Source organism: Lissotriton vulgaris, chromosome 2_1 (genome assembly GCF_964263255.1).
Source record: "Lissotriton vulgaris chromosome 2_1, aLisVul1.2, whole genome shotgun sequence".
Lineage (NCBI taxonomy): Eukaryota > Metazoa > Chordata > Amphibia > Caudata > Salamandridae > Lissotriton > Lissotriton vulgaris.
Window position 1 is genome coordinate 1674208856 of NC_141687.1, and position 15908 is coordinate 1674224763.

At 51.0% G+C, this 15908-nt stretch overlaps 1 protein-coding gene across 1 annotated transcript in view; it reads right to left on the bottom strand.

Moving 5' to 3' along the window:
* Positions 1 to 15908, bottom strand: part of CEP85 (centrosomal protein 85) — a 413787-nt gene that overhangs the window by 81585 nt on the left and 316294 nt on the right. The gene's annotated exons all lie outside the window — the stretch shown is intronic.

The following is a 15908-nucleotide window of genomic DNA, read 5'->3' on the forward strand; positions in this document are numbered from 1 at the left end:
CTGAATATGGTATGCGTCCTTCGTGCGGCATCTTTAGTGCAGACAGAAATGTCACCACCCGAACTGCAATATTATGTGGCAGGTGCTGGTGGTGAAATGCCACGGCAGGGGCCAGGGTAAGCAAGGCCATATGGGGGTGGGCGGGGTTGTGGGGCACTACCAATAAACAAAAACAGCAAGGGAACAAGGGCAGAATGTGGAGCATATGGGGGAAGGGGAGCGCCAATATATGTGACTAGAGTGCATCAGTTTGGCCTGCAGTGAAATGGCTGAAAATACCTACATTTCTGCACATACAGTAAGAGTGTAACCAGCAGAAAAGATTATACCTTCTCGTCATTGAGTGGAAACAAAATTGCACGGCCCTGGTAACATGGCTTACAGCTGCTAGACAGAAAAGAACAATTTTTACTTACCTGTAAACAGCTGGTTCTCCAGTATTGGTGTCTTTCATAGATTCACATGCTTGAATATTCCCCGAAGTGGGAGTCCCACGGTACATAAAAATAGTAATAAATGCTAAAAATATATGTATGTGAGAACATAACATAAGAAACAACTATAAGTAAATACATAACTGAAACCTCTAAAACAGTTCCTCCATAGGAATGCATGATAGAGAGAGAAAACACTTGTAACATATCACTCTCATTATGTTAATCCAAACTACAGCCAATCAGGCGCCAGCACCCTCTAGAACCTTCTCCTCAGAAGCTCAAGCCCTCAGATTTTCGTAGCACCAAAGTGACCCAGAGTGCTTGAGGAGAAGAGAGCCTCTGAGGGGAGGAGGCTGGGTCACATGTGAATCTATGAAAGACACCAATACTGGAGAACCACCTGTTTACAGGTAAGTAACAATTGTTCTTCTCCAGTATTAGGGGTGTCTTTCATAGATTCACATGCTTGAATAGAGTAGAGAGCAGTAACCTCCAATGAGATTGCTAAGCACAGCATGGAAAAGCTCGAAGACAGTAGTAATACGGTCATGGAAGCTTAAATAGCAATCATTGAAAAAATATAAAGGAGGAGGGAACAGAGGCTCACCTTATTTGAAAAGATTACGAAGTACTGCCTGTCCCACTGCGGTATCCGCCTCATTGATGCCGTCCAAGCAGTCATGCTTGGTGAAGGTGTGCCTGCTGGACCATGTCGCTGCACGGCAGATCTGATGAAGTGGCACACCAGCAAACAGGGCGGTGGATGAAGACATAGCCCTTGTAGAATGAGCCCTCACCAAAGACTGCAAAGGCTTGCCAGCCTGTTGATGGCAGAAGGCAATGGCTGAAGAAATCCAACGGGCAATCGTTGGTTTGGTAACTGGATGCCCCTGACGCAGTCGTCCATAAGCGATGAACAGTTGGTCGGACCTGCGGAAGGAGGTAGTTCTCCTAATGTAAAACTTAGTCATCATTTGATGTCCAAGGAATGCAATTGCTGCTCAGCCGGAGACTTTGGCTCAGCAAAGAAAGTTTTCAAGAACACAGGTTCATTTAGATGGAAGTCCATAGGCACCTTAGGTAGGAAAGATGGGTTGGTGTGAAGTACCAGGCCGTCAGGTTTGAATTGAAGATAAGGCGGTTTGATAGTAAAGGCGTGGAGGTCACTCACACGACGAGATGAGGTCAGAGCAAGAAGAAGAACAACCTTCCAGGTGAGGAACTTAATGTCGCCCTATGATGGGCTCAAATGGTGATTTCATAAGTTGCGACAGAACAACATTGAGATGCCACGGTGGAGGAGGGCGCCGAATAGGTGGGAACTTCCGGAAAAGCCCTTTGAAAAACTGGGGGATAGTTCTGGACGAGCAGAGGGAGGAAGAGCCATCTTGCCGGAAGCGAGAGATTGCAGCTAGGAAAACTCAAGGTAGCATGCGAGAGTCCAGCTTGAGCTAGACTCAAAAAGAATGGAAGAAGCTGCTCCGGAGTAGAATGGATAGGATGGACATTTGCTGCCATGCACCAATGACAAAATCTCTTCCACTTAAGTTTGTAAGTTTTGATGGTAGACGGAGCCCTAGCATGAGCGAGGATTTCTCTGCAGTCTTGCGAGATATTTAAGTTTGCGAACTCAAGGTGCTTAGGTTCCATGCCGACAATTGTAGAGTGGATGGATCCGGATGGCAAACCTGGCCCCTGTCCATCGTCAGGAGGTCTGGACGAGGATGAAGAGGAATGGGCTCCCACTGGGACAGAAGGAGCATCTCCAAGAACCACACCTGTCTTGGCCATCGAGGGGCGATCAATAGAATGTGGCAGGGCTGCCTCTGCATCTTCCACAGCACCCGTGGCACTAACGGGATCGGCGGAAAGACGTAAGCCAATAGATCGCACCAATCGATCAAAAGGGCATTCCCGCACGATCCGGGGTGGGGATGCCAATTTGCGTAGGACGGGCATTTCCGATTCTCTGGTGTCGCAAAGAGGTCTAGAGATGGGCGACCCCATCGGTGAAACAAGATCCAGAGTCGGTTGATGCAGCTCCCATTCGTGTGTCGATGATGTGGACCTGCTGAGGGAGTCTGCCAGGATGTTTGAAACGCCCGGCAGATGCACCGCCGTCAAGGTTATCTGATGACTGAGAGCCCAATCCCAAATTGTCTGAGCCAGTCGAGACTTGGTCCCTCCCTGTTTGTTCACATAGTGCATGCTGGTGGTACTGTCCATTTGAATAAGCACTGAATTCCCTTGAATGACAGGAAGAAACGACTTGAGTGCCAGAAAGATCGCCATCAACTCTAGCCTGTTGATATGCCAAGAGCGTTTGGGTGGAGACCATTTGCCCTTGATGGAGGCCTTGAAGATGAGCACCCCAGCTGTCCAGAGAGGCGTCCGTTGTGAGCGTGAGATCTGGCGCGTTGACGAGGAAGGATGTTCCAGTCACCAGGTTGGTCGGCTGTGCCCACCAGCACAGACCCTTTCTCGTGCGAGCTGTAACGGCCACAAGGTCGTTGAAAGATCTGGATAACTGACGCCACTGTACGTCTTGAATGGGACGGGTCCGCAGTCTGCAATGTGGGATCAGTGCAATACAAGGTGATGCCATCCCCAGAAATGACTTTAATGTCCGGACAGAAACGGACTGCCTTTATCGAATGAGAGACACCAAGCGGAGGATTTTCTGTTGTCGTTCGTGTGAAACGAACGCCTTTGAAAGCATTGTGTCTAAGATCGCTCCCAAGAATTCCTGGTTTGCGCTGGTGCAAACTGTGACTTGTCGACATTGATGGCCAAGCCGAGGGATTGAAACACATTTTGACAAAGACAAGTGTCTTGGCTCAGTTGATGGCGTGATTGAGACTTGAGAAGGCAATCGTCCAAGTATTGAAAAATTTGGACGCCTCGGAGGCGTAGGTGAGCCGCCACAGGAGCCAACACCTTCGTGAACACACGAGGGGCGGAGCGGAGTCCGAAAGGCAACACCTTGAACTGATAATGTGTCTGCTACACCCTGAAGCGCAGGTACTTTCGATGCTGTTGGAGAATTGGGACATGAAAGTATGCGTCCTGAAGGTCTATGGTGGTCATGAAATCCCCGCTGGCCAGAAGACGCTGGATCTCCAGTAGAGTCAGCATGCGGAAAGATTGACTCTTTAGGTATCTGTTGAGAGCCCTCAAATCCAGAATTGGTCGCCAATCTCCCGTCTTCTGGAGTATGAGGAAGAAACGAGAGTAAAACCCCTCTCCTCTCGGAGACACTGGAACCCCTTCTACTGCACCTTTCTGAACAAGAAGACGGACTTGATGGTAAAGCTCCTTGAAATGGGAAAGAGACGGGCCAAACGGTGGAGTATGAGGAGGAATCTTTACGAATTTTAAGGTATGACCTTTCAGCACAATGTCCAAAACCCAGCGGTCCGAGGTGATGGAAGACCACTGAGAATAAAACCGAGAGGTTCGACCTCCAACACTTTGGGGATGACAAAAGTCATTGGCGTTTGGGAGTGGATCCCAGATAGGATGACTTTCCCCTATAGGGCTTTGAGGACTGTTGTCGATTTGATTGCTGCTGATTGGAAGAGTAACGTTGGTTGCTCTGATTGCAGGAGCGATATTGAGATTGTCCTCCTGGAAGAAGTGCCGCGTCCACCCCGAAATGGCTGCTTCCGAAATTGCAAAGTGCCCAGCGATTTAGCCGTATCGGTGTCCTTCTTAATGGACTCTAGAGCTTTGTCTATGTGTGACCCAAACAGCAATTCACCATCATATGGCATATCAAGGATCCTGGATTGAGCTTCCTGCCGGAAGGAGATGGCCTTCAACCAACCCTGGCATTGTAAGGCAGCCACACTAGCAAGCTGGCGGAAACCAGTGCCCGCAATATCGACTGCGCAGTCAATCATCTCTTCAGATGCTCTTTGTCCGTCCTGGAGGATTTGCAGAGAGTCCGCTTTGGAAGCGTCAGGGATGAGGTCGACTAGGGCAGATATGTCAGACCACATCTGCCGGTCGTAGCAGCCCAAGATGGCTAAGGCATTCGCCACCCGTACTGTAGTGGAAGCCATGGTGGAGAATTTTCGCCCAATGGCGTCTAGGCGCCGACCTTCTCTATCTGGAGGTGCGGTGATTGGAGACGCTGGATTACGGGCCCGACGCTGTGCTGCCTGAGCTACAACCGAATCGGCTTAGGGTGAGAGACCAGGCAGGCTGGTGAACCAGTTGGGGCCTTATATTCTTTCTCATGGCGCGGCACTTGGGCAGGTAACGAATTCGGAGCCTGCATGAGTTTAACTCCCTCCTTCCATATATAAATCGATTATTGGAATAGTGTGGACATGTTTGAAAGGCTGATTCTTTAAATCGTAGAGGAAACAGTCCTCCCCTCTCTGTGTCCTTGGTAATTTAAAGCGCTGAGCCGCTCTATCCAGCAACAGAGGAAAACTGGCAATATCTACTGGAGTGGAATCCCCAGATTCTCCTAGCGGAGGGGAGGGCGTCTTTATTTGGTAGTCGTCCCACTCATCATTATCCGTATCATCGTGGACCTCTCCGTCCTCCCGTTCTGGAATCGACTCATTATCCGCATCCTGTGGATACACAGTTGTGTGAATCTTGACCGACGTTTGAACCTGGGGTGAAGGCGTCGGTGGCAAAGTTGGCGGAACAGATGGCGGAGCTGTCGCAGTCGCAGCAGGTGATGGTCTAGGAGTGCCTTGTGGCGTTAGTGGAAAACGCCGGTTGTAGTCGCCCAGCATATGCTGGAGATTTGAAATCAAAGACAAAGGCAAAGTAGCCATTGGAACTTGGATGAACTGTTCCTCAGACTCCTGGTCGCCGCCACTGCCGGAATCTTGACATTTGATGATTAGATTAAACGGACTGTGGGCCGCCCCGAAAGTGTCATCCACATCATTACCAGAGTCCGAGTCTGGCTCAGAGGTAGTGGCAAACATAGGTGAAGGAGGCATGCGGATCAGGATCAGACAACTGGTGGCATGGCGTTTGACGGCATGGTGTGAAAGATCGGTGCCGACAGATGCAGAAACTGAAGAAGGTAAAGGCACTAGAGGCAACGAGGCAAAGGAAGATGGTGCCACCGTCGACGGTGCAGTCGACGTTATCGTTGACGGTGCTGAAATGGCGGTCGATGAAAAGGACTTCGATTAATCCATCGTCGACGAAGCCGTCGTCGACGGAAGTATTCTAGATGGCAAAGCCGCCGACGAAGTAGTCGACACAGTAGACACCCCTGTAGAAGGAGCCCTCGTCGACGAGGCTTCAGTTGACGGAATCTTCGTCGACGATGACTTTTTGATGGCTTTCGTCGACGATGCTGGTTTCTTCGTCTACGGGGTGATAGGAATCGTCGACGAGACAGTCTGAAAGGCCAATGAAACTCTCGTCGACGTAGAGGCAGTCGACGAGATAAAAGCGGACGTCGTCGATGTAGACACTGCAGATCTCGTTGTTGGAACGCTCGTAGACGCTCCCGTCGACGACGAAGCATGTTTAGTTGTGGAAACACGCTGTGAGGCAGCAGAAGACGCCTGAGAGCCAGGTTTCGTGGGCGCAGCAGTTGTAGGAGCTGGTGGAGACACCACAGAGGCCAAAGGCAGGGCCTTTCTTCTTTTTTAGAAAAGGAGAAGGCATATCCTGCACACTACCACGCTCAGAGGCTGCAGAGGAGGGTCCAGAATGAAAACTCTCGGCATTAGACAGAGCTGAATCCTTGTCTTTAAGACGTTGGAGCCAAAGGAGGAGACAGCCTTCTCTGTCCTTTAGAGTCTTGTTAGAACAGGTTCTACAAAACTTGCAGCTGCCAACTTCATGCTCAGGGTAGAGACAAATACATTTCTTGTGGGGGTCCTTTTTAAAAAAGACGCAATTTCCCACAAGAAGAGCAAGGTCGAAATAAAGACTTCTTACTTGACATGATGAAAGTTCAGGAAACAAGAAGCAGTTGAGGAAAAAACTGAGCAGAGCCTCCCTTCACACGACGTGCGGTAGAAAATCTGAGGGCTTCTGAGGAGAAGGTTCTAGAGGGTGCTGGCGCCTGATTGGCTGTAGTTTGGACTAACAATGACAGTGATATGTTAACAAGTGTTTTCTCTCTCTATCATGCATTCCTATGGAGTAGTTATGTATTTACTTCTAGTTTTTTCTTATGTTATGTTCTCGCATACATATATTTTTATCATTTATTGCTATTTTTATGTACCGTGGGACTTTCACTTCGACAACGAGGAATATTCAAGCATGTGAATCTATGAAAGACACCCCTAATATTGGAGAACCTAAATTTTCTAATTGATACACCTTCCAGCATTTTACTCACCTTATGAATAGCCCTGCAAGCACTAGATTGATTAGGAAAACTTTCTCCAAGCAAAATCTTTCAAGCCCAATCATCAGGTGAAATGAATCTTTAGCTGTGACTCCACTTGCTGGTTGTGATGACATCTGAATAGATTAGGTACCAACTGATGGGCTGGCTTCAGATTTTTCCACACACCTCACTAACATACCCAAAGCCCTGTGTGTGTTAAAGAATGAAATACTTTAACATTTTTACAACAATTAGGTCAAATATCACCTCCTAAGATTTCAGAGTTTAAAACGTCGCAGGTGTCCTTGTCGGAGCCAGATGACATCTGCATGTGGTGGTTGGTTGGAGCCTACAAGTGTGATAGCAATTTGTTCAGGGTTCTGATTAGTCCAACTATGTGTACTACATTGTATGCCCTATGCAAGACAGACCCGACAAAAAGATGACGGCACGTAGTGCACTATGCTTGTGCAGATGTGCAACAATGGGATCATTCGATCATATCATGTGCGAGTGCCATGCGATACAAGCATACTGGAAACAAATACTACATATCACGCACAATGGTGACCCCAATACACGAATCACCACAACAAACACTACTTAACATCATAGGCGAGTAATCTACCAAGACACATCAAAAGACCTGGATCGCACTCGGACTTGTGTTGGCAAAGGGAAATACTGCCCACAAATGGGGAGTGGAAGAAATGAACAAGTTACTTACCTTTGGTAACGATATATCTGTAAGAAACAGTAGTTGGTATTAGATTCCTTACCTTAGAATATCCCCAGGCGTCAGACTGGATCCAGAAACTTTTGCGTAGCAATACCCCTGCGCGCCGTTAGGCGTCGTCTCTGGCTCCGCGTCCGTCGTCGCCTGCGCCGGAATGACGTCGGGAGTACTTAGACGCCACCCATGCGTGCTGACGTCAGTTCTTAGACACAGCTTTCCCGTGCCAGATACGCAGAGCCATGCTAGAAACAACACTGGTGCCATGAAACTAGGGCCCTGAAAGGGGATGACCGTAACCCTAGGTATCAGTTCGCAGAACGGGGAGGATGGGTGGGGCGGTAAGGAATCTAATACTAACTACTGTTTCTTACAGATATATCGTTACCAAAGGTAAGTAACTTGTTCATCTGAAAGAAACAGGTTAGTATTAGATTCCTTACCTTAGACTAGATACCCCAGCAATACCAACCCCGGTGGTGGGTCTGCGAACCAATACTAACACCAGAAAGTCCTGGAGGACGGAACGGCCAAAGAAGCCATCCCTCCAGACTTAACTGTCCAGGCAGTAGTGCCTCGCAAAGGTGTGCAGCGAGGCCTAAGTAGCCGCCTGGCAAATGTCCTGCAGGGGGACTCCCCGACCCAGGGCAGTAGTAGCCGCCGTGGCCAGAGTGGAATGGGCCCTCAGCCCAACTGGAGGCTCCTTTCTAGCCAAGGAGTAGTACGCCTTGATGCATAAGACGACCCACCCAGAGATGGTCCGCTTATGCACCGCCCGTCCCTTCTTTGCACCCACGTAACCAACAAAGAGTTGGTCATCCACCCAGAACTGGCATGTGCGATCCACATAGAATGAAAGCGCACATTTTGGGTCCAGACGATGGAGCCGCTCTTCATCCTTTGAGGGATGCGGAGGTGGGAAGAAGGAGGGCAAGGTGATGGACTGCCCGATGTGGAAAGCAGAGACTACCTTGGGCAGGAAAGAGGGTCTTGTACGCAACACCACCTTGTCCGGGTGTACAGACAGGAAAGGGGGTTTGCAAGACAGAGCCTGGAGCTCACTCACTCTCCTGGCAGAGGTGATGGCAACCAGGAAAACTGTCTTCAAAGTGAGAAGACGGAGAGGACAAGAATGAAGTGGCTCAAAGGGAGCGCATATCAAGAAAGTAAGAACCAGGTTCAAGTCCCACTGAGGCATCACAAAAGGGACAGCTAGAAACATGTGTGTGATGCCTTTCAGAAAACGAGTGACAATAGGGGACTTTAACAAAGAAGGCTGATCAGGTAGCCTTAGGAAGGCGGAAAGGGTAGAAAGGTAGCCCTTGACAGTGCCCAGAGCAGAGCCCTGCTGGGCAAGAGAAAGAAGGAAGAGAAGAACCTCAGAAAGAGGGGCAGAGAGAGGATCCACAGCCTTCGCTGTGCACCATACCACAAATCTGTTCCACCGGCAGGCGTATACCAACTTTGTGGAGGGACCCCTGGCTGCCAGAATAACATTACAGACTTCAGGAGGCAAGTCAAATGGCCTCAACTGCCGCCGCTCAATCTCCAAGCATGGAGGTGGAGACTGGACAGGTTCGGGTGGAGGACCGTCCCCTGCTGCTGCGACAGAAGGTCCTCCTGAAGGGGCAGACGGATCGGGGGATCGACTGACATATTGAGTAGCTCGGGATACCAGTACCTTCGAGCCCAGTCCGGAGCCACAAGGATGACTTGGGCCCGGTCGCGCTTGATCTTCTTCAGCACTCTGGGCAGAAATGGTATAGGCGGAAAGGCATATAACAGACCGCAACTCCACTCGTAACGAAATGTGTCGCCGAGCGAGTGCCGCCTTGGAAATTCCAACGTGCAGAACTGATGACATTGCGCGTTCTCTTCGGTGGCGAATAGATCTAACCAAGGCTCTCCCCATCGAAGAAAGATGCCTTGCGCCACGTCAGAGTTCAGACGCCATTCGTGATCCATCGAGCACCTTCGGCTGAGTTCGTCCTCCCTGGCGTTCAGAGAACCTGCCAGGTGTTGAACCACCAGGGTCACGCCCTGACGTTCCAGCCACTGACAGAGGCGCAGAGCCTCCTGACAGAGGGTCTATGACCCCCACACTGCCCTGTTTGTTGCAGTACCACATGGCGGTGGTGTTGTCCGTGAACACCTGCACTGCACTCCCTCGGACAGAGGGGAGGAATGCCTTCAGCGCCAGACGAATCTGCCGCAGCTCCAGAAGGTCGCTATGGAGCCGGGACTCCTCCGGAGACCAGAGGCCTCTGATCTCCGCCTCTCCCATGTGGCCTCCCCAGCCCTGGAGGGACGCGTCCGTCACAACCACGTGCTCCGGTTGGGGGAGGGAGAGGGATTTGCCGTTGACCCAATCGTGGTCCGTGAGCCACCACTGCAGCTGTCTCATAGTGCCCTCCGAGATCAGGACATGGTCGGACAGATTGCCCTGATGCTGGGCCCACTGAAACTTCAGGTCCCACTGCAGAGCCCGCATCCGCCAACGGGCGTGATACACCAGAAGGATGCAGGAAGCCATCAGCCCCAGAAGCCGCAGCGTCAACCTGACCGAGACTCTGGATAAAGGCTGGAAGATTGGGATGAGAGCCTGTATATCCTGAACCCGCTGTTCGGGCAGGTAAACCCGAAACTGCGCCGAGTCGAGAACCGCTCTGATGAAAAGGAGCTTCTGAGAGGGGCACAGGTGTGACTTCGGCACATTGATGTAGAACCCCAGCTGGTGCAGGAGGTCTGCCGTCGTCTGGAGGTGGTTGACGACTGTTTGGGGCGAGGCCGCCTTCAACAACCAGTCGTCGAGGTAGGGGAAGACTGAAACCCCTAACCTGCGCAGATGAGCTGCGACCACAGCCATCACTTTCGTGAACACCCGTGGGGCGCTGGTAAGGCCAAAGGGGAGCACGGTGAACTGAAAGTGCTCGTGGCCTACCGTGAACCGCAGGTAACGTCGGTGGGCCGGCAGGACGGGGATGTGAGAGTAAGCGTCCTGCAAGTCCAATGCCACCATCCAGTCTTGCGGGTCTAGGGCAGCCAAGACCTGAGCCAAAGTCAACATCTTGAACTTCTCCTTCCGGAGGAAGCCGTTGATGTTCCGTAGGTCCAAGATAGGGCGTAGGCCCCCTTTGCCCTTCTTGGGTACCAGGAAGTAGTGGGAGTAACAAACACACCCTACTTCTGGCCCAGGAACACGCTTGATGGCCCCCTTGGCCAAGAGGGCCGTAACTTCCTCCTGCAGAAGTCTCAAGTGGTCCCCCGACACGTGGTGGTACTGCGGTGGCATGGCATTCGGGGTCGTCTCGAAGGGGAGGGAGTAGCCCCTCCGGACGATTTGCAGCACCCACCTGTCCGAAGTGACGGTGCGCCAGTGGGAGAGGTGATGGCGAACCCTGCCCCCCACGGGAGTCACATGGGCCTGAAAACTCTGACTAGGAAGGTTTTGAGGCAGATGCTGCGGGAGCGGGTGCGGACTGGCCTCGCCGTTGTCCCCGACCGCCTCCACGGCGGTTTCCATGGCCGCCACCGCGCTGAAGGTTCTGTTGAGGCGGCGTGTGGCTGGCGGCACGTCTGGGGGCGCCCCTTCCTTGGCCACGAAAGGAGTGAAAGGCACCCGACTGCTGGCGCAGGGCGAGAGGCCCAAGGACTTGGCCGTAGCCCTGGAGTCCTTAAAGCGCTCAAGCGCGTGGTCTGCCTGGACGCCAAACAGGCGACGGCCATCCAACGGCATGTCCAGGAGAGTAGCCTGGACATCAGCCGAAAAATTGGCGCACCTCAACCAGGTGTGACGTCGAACCGCCACTGTCGTAGCCATCGCTCTTCCCAGGGTATCAGTGGTATCCAGTCCGCACCGGATAGAGTACCGTGCCGCATCTCGACCCTCCACTAGGGCTTGGGCGAGTTTAGCCCTGACCTCCTCAGGGCATTGTGGCAGCACGTCCGCAAACGTGTCCCACAGGGTGTGGGTGTAGCGGCCCAAGAGGCATGCGGTATTGACCGACCGCAGTCCCAAACTAAGGGACGAGAACACTTTCTTACCAAACTGTTCAAACCTCTTTGATTTCCTGTCGGGAGGAGCCGACGGGAATGCAGTCTGGGAGTTAGAGGCCTGGATAACCAGGCTCTCGGGGTGGGGTGGTCGACAGGAAGCTAGGGTCACCCGGAGCAGGGCGGTAGCGTCTGGCCACGTTCCTGTCCACAGGCTGTCCTGAGGCGGGCTTGGACCAGGTGCCCAGCAGAACGTCACATAAGGCCTCATTGAACGGCAGCAGAGGCTCGACCGAGCTTGCCTGCGGTTTGAGGACCTCGGTGAGGAGATTAGTCCTCACGGCCGCTGAGGGGAGCGTAAGGTTTAAGGCCTTAGCCACCCGCATCAACACTACACTGTAGGCTGCCCCCTCCTCCGTAGCCACGGTAGGAGGGGAGACTAAACCAGTGTCTGGAGAGAGGTCCAGGTCACTGGCTTCCCCAAGCTCCACTGTCCAGTCCGCTTGGTCCTGACACTCCTGTGTCAGAGGGTCCACAGACCCCTCCCAGTCCTCGTCGTCACCCAATTCCTGGTAGCCAGGATCAACAATCGGGGCCCGTTCATTAAAGTGTAATGTACCTATCGCCGTCTCATACGGCTCCCAACGGGGCCGTGTGGGCGGCTGAACAGGAGCGACAGGACTCGGGCCGGCGTCGACCGAAGTCGGCGCCGGTGGTGACACCTTCGGGGACGGCGCCGGCGAGGTCGTAAGGTCGACCGGCGGCGACCCGGATCCAGTCGGGGCCGGCGGCGCCGGGGCAGAAGCCACCGACGGCACTGGGGTAGAAGCCGCCGACGGTGTCGGTGCCGGAGCACCCGACCCGCTAGGCCCCGGAGCCGGGCCCACTGGGCCCGAAGGCGCCGTGGGGCCTGGCGGAGAAGAGAGCGACCTCATGGTCATGAGGTACTACTCAATCTTCTACCGCGTCGCATCGTGCTCAGGGACCCTTAGGTATGGGGCAGGATGCGGCGCTTGCGACTTCGGCGGGGCCGCGTGGGTGGTGCCACCCAAAACCTCGGCCGCGTCTGGGGCGATCAGAGGAGCGCTGACGCCGCTCCGACCTCTCATGCCTCTTAACTGAGGAGGAACCAGAAGACTGATGCCGGCTTCTGGAGCTGCGAGGCATCCGACCCCGCGACCGGTCCCTCGACCTCCCTGGGACTGGGACCTCGAATGGCGCGGGGCCGACTGCTGGAGCGCCTATCCTTCGACGTCAGGGCTCGACAGTCGGAACAGGATCGGTCATCGTGGTCGAGGCCTAGACACTGCAGACACCGGCGATGGGGGTCGGTATTCGACATCAGTCCAGTACACTTTGAGCAGGGCTTGAACCCGGGCATCCCTACCGGCACCTGAAGAGTCGAAAGAGGATCAAAAATGATCAAAAGAGTTTTAGTCAAAAAGTGACTAAGGGGCAGAGCTTCTCCGGATCTGCGCTAGCTGGCGTGGAAAAAATAAGAACGGACGTCAGCGCGCATGGGCGGCGTCTAAGTACTCCGACGACGTCATTCCGGCGCAGACGACGGACGCGGAGCCAGAGACGACGCGCAGGGGTATTGCTACGCAAAAGTTTCCAGATCCAGTCTGACGCCTGGCCTGGGATTATTCTAAGGTAAGGAATCTAATACTAACCTGTTTCTTTCAGATCTCAACGTTAGAGGAAAAGAACAGAAACATGGAATGGTGTATGCTTAATGAGGGAAGGGGCGGGGGGTCAGGAGACTGGGCCGACAACAAAAAAACAATCTATGAGGGCAGAGGATGCGGTAGCAAATAGGGGGAAATATAGGCAGAATGGGGGCAAAGTAGTGGAGATTAAAAGAATCAGAAGACACACCCTAACGTGCCTGAAACTCACCTGACCAAACTTCCAAATCGAGAAAACAGACAGAGGAGGGAGGGTGACCATATCTTTGGGATGCAGAACGACTGTACACGTCATACTTGGGCAGCTGACCAAATGTGTAACACTGTTGTATAGCATTTTAGGACCCTAGTGTAATTTTCCCGATTCATGCCCTTATATAGGCATAGAAATCATAACCATATTTAGACATAGCCCATGCAGTCCAAATACAGGCATGGCTACTTCCACTAGTTCCGAAAAGCCACAACGATTTCTTGGAAAACTGCTTCAGCAGTCCGGGACTTCCCCTTGCTTGAATATTGATTTATCCAAGAACTCATGGAGTTTTCAAAGAACTTTGACTCTTTGATGACGTTATGTCCAACGTTACGTCAAACTCGGCACCTTCAAGGTATAAATATGCCCACACTTGCCATAGCAAACACACGGTGGTTTGGAGCAGTTAGACTATCTACTTGCCTGACGCAGCTCACTACAGCAAGTGCCGAAGGAAGCGGACCTTCCAGCAGACGCACTGAAGAGACGCTGTCTTTTCTCTTGCTGAGAAATCCAGCTCCAGTGTTTCCAAGCTCCCCTTGCGGGATGTTGAGAAATCGAGTCCGGAGACAGAGAGATACCAGATCTCTTTCATTCTAAACCAAGGTACGGAGCTAATTAGACCCTAAGAGAAATCTTGGATAGATTATTGGCAAAAGAATACTAAACTTATGCTACACCACACTTACTTCTTCCCTCGTACTAGACTTAAGTTAGGTACAACGGGGTAGGCGCATTTTAGAAGCACCAGTTGAGTACTTTATGTATGTATTTTATGGCTTAGAAACCATACCATGTTTTAACAGTATTATTTTATAATATTCTTCTTGCTGTACGCATCGTACTTTACAGCCAGTATTACAATTGTAGCAGTTCATTTCTTCTGCATGAGAAAGAAGACTGTACAATAAATACTTTTATTGAAAACGCCAGTCTCTCTATTTTCTCTGCACCTCTGATGAAATGAAGCATGCACGATTGACTGAGTAAAATATCTATCTACTGTTTTCACTACTCTGAAGATACGTTTTATCTTCGGGAAACAAAGTTGTCATGCTTATGTGGTTGTCAGAAACTAATCCCTTCTTGTTCATTCGAGACAGTTTCTGGTGACCTCTGAGCTAGCTGGCACCCACAATTAAGTTTAATATATTCGATAGAGACCTAGTCGACCCAAGTCCTACATCACATCTATAGGATATAGTATTCCAATGCGCAGAGCCTATTGGGTATATAGGAACTACACGACAACACTTTGCTATTACAATTTCAAAAATGCCAAAAAAGACAAGTGACAAAAATACATTGGCTTTTCGTAGTACCCAAAAGCTACCAGGGAAAGTGCGGTAATGTAATTTTCAGTCAATGTTCGCAGGGTTTAGTCAAAGCATTCACCTCTGCATTCCGGTAAGGTCTTCACGGAAACCATCCCATTTTCCTCCTAGAGGAAACTCTCTCTCTGCAGGGACCATTCAGACACTTGATTCAATTTCCCTAAAGCAGCCTCTTCCTACTCGTTGGAGAAGATCCCAATGTCAACAAAAAATGAAGCTGAGTTTCAGGCTCCACTGGCTGACTCAGAGCAGCTTAAGGCCTTCCTGCTAGCAATGCAGAACCTGTTGAGGATGACTTGGATACCTACAGGGCCATTCACCAAAGGTGAACCCAATCCAGCAAACTTATTACCGTAGTTCGGACGCCTCCTGACTTCATGAATTGGTGAACCCTGGCTCCGTCACTGATCTGATTGCCTTACCCCATGCCCTCATTTGACTCAAGATGCCATCCTCGGGGTGCCTCGAAGTCAGACGATAATCATTTTACCACTCGGATAGACCCTTTGTGGAACACCTTCCTAGATACCAGCGATTATCCTGGATAGAATCATTTATTGATCAAACTCCAATGCCTTTGCAATTCCTGATAAGGAGTTAGGCTGCACCGAAGATAAAGACTCAGAGGCTGATCGACTCCTTCCCTGTTGCTCAAAAATCAGCAGAAACTTGATGGTGACCTTGCCCTCTGCGGAGGCAAACTAACTTTTCCATAAACTGTTTTACTTGCATTTTTAATAAAGAATCATTACAAAGCATCAATCTATTAAGTAAACCCATTTGATAGAAATTATCGATTACGCAGGAAATATGTTTAGTATGTATTATCATGACTTCTCACATATGTTCTCAGTTATCATCATTACTCAGTGTTTAAATACTATCCCTTACCTCACCATTTGGGTTAAACTAACCTTTTGACGGAAATATTGAAACAACCTTCAGCTTCCGAGCACTTGCACTCATAATGAAGCTCCTCTGGTACCAGTCCTTGCCGAATTATAGAAGCCCATCTCATGCCCAACAGTACAGAGAAACTGCCAGATGACAAAGACCTATACTAGGTGACAATTTTGGTTTGTTTACGCTTCACCTTTCTAGGGTTTTCAGACTTACTCCTCAGAAATGAACCCAAACGCTTT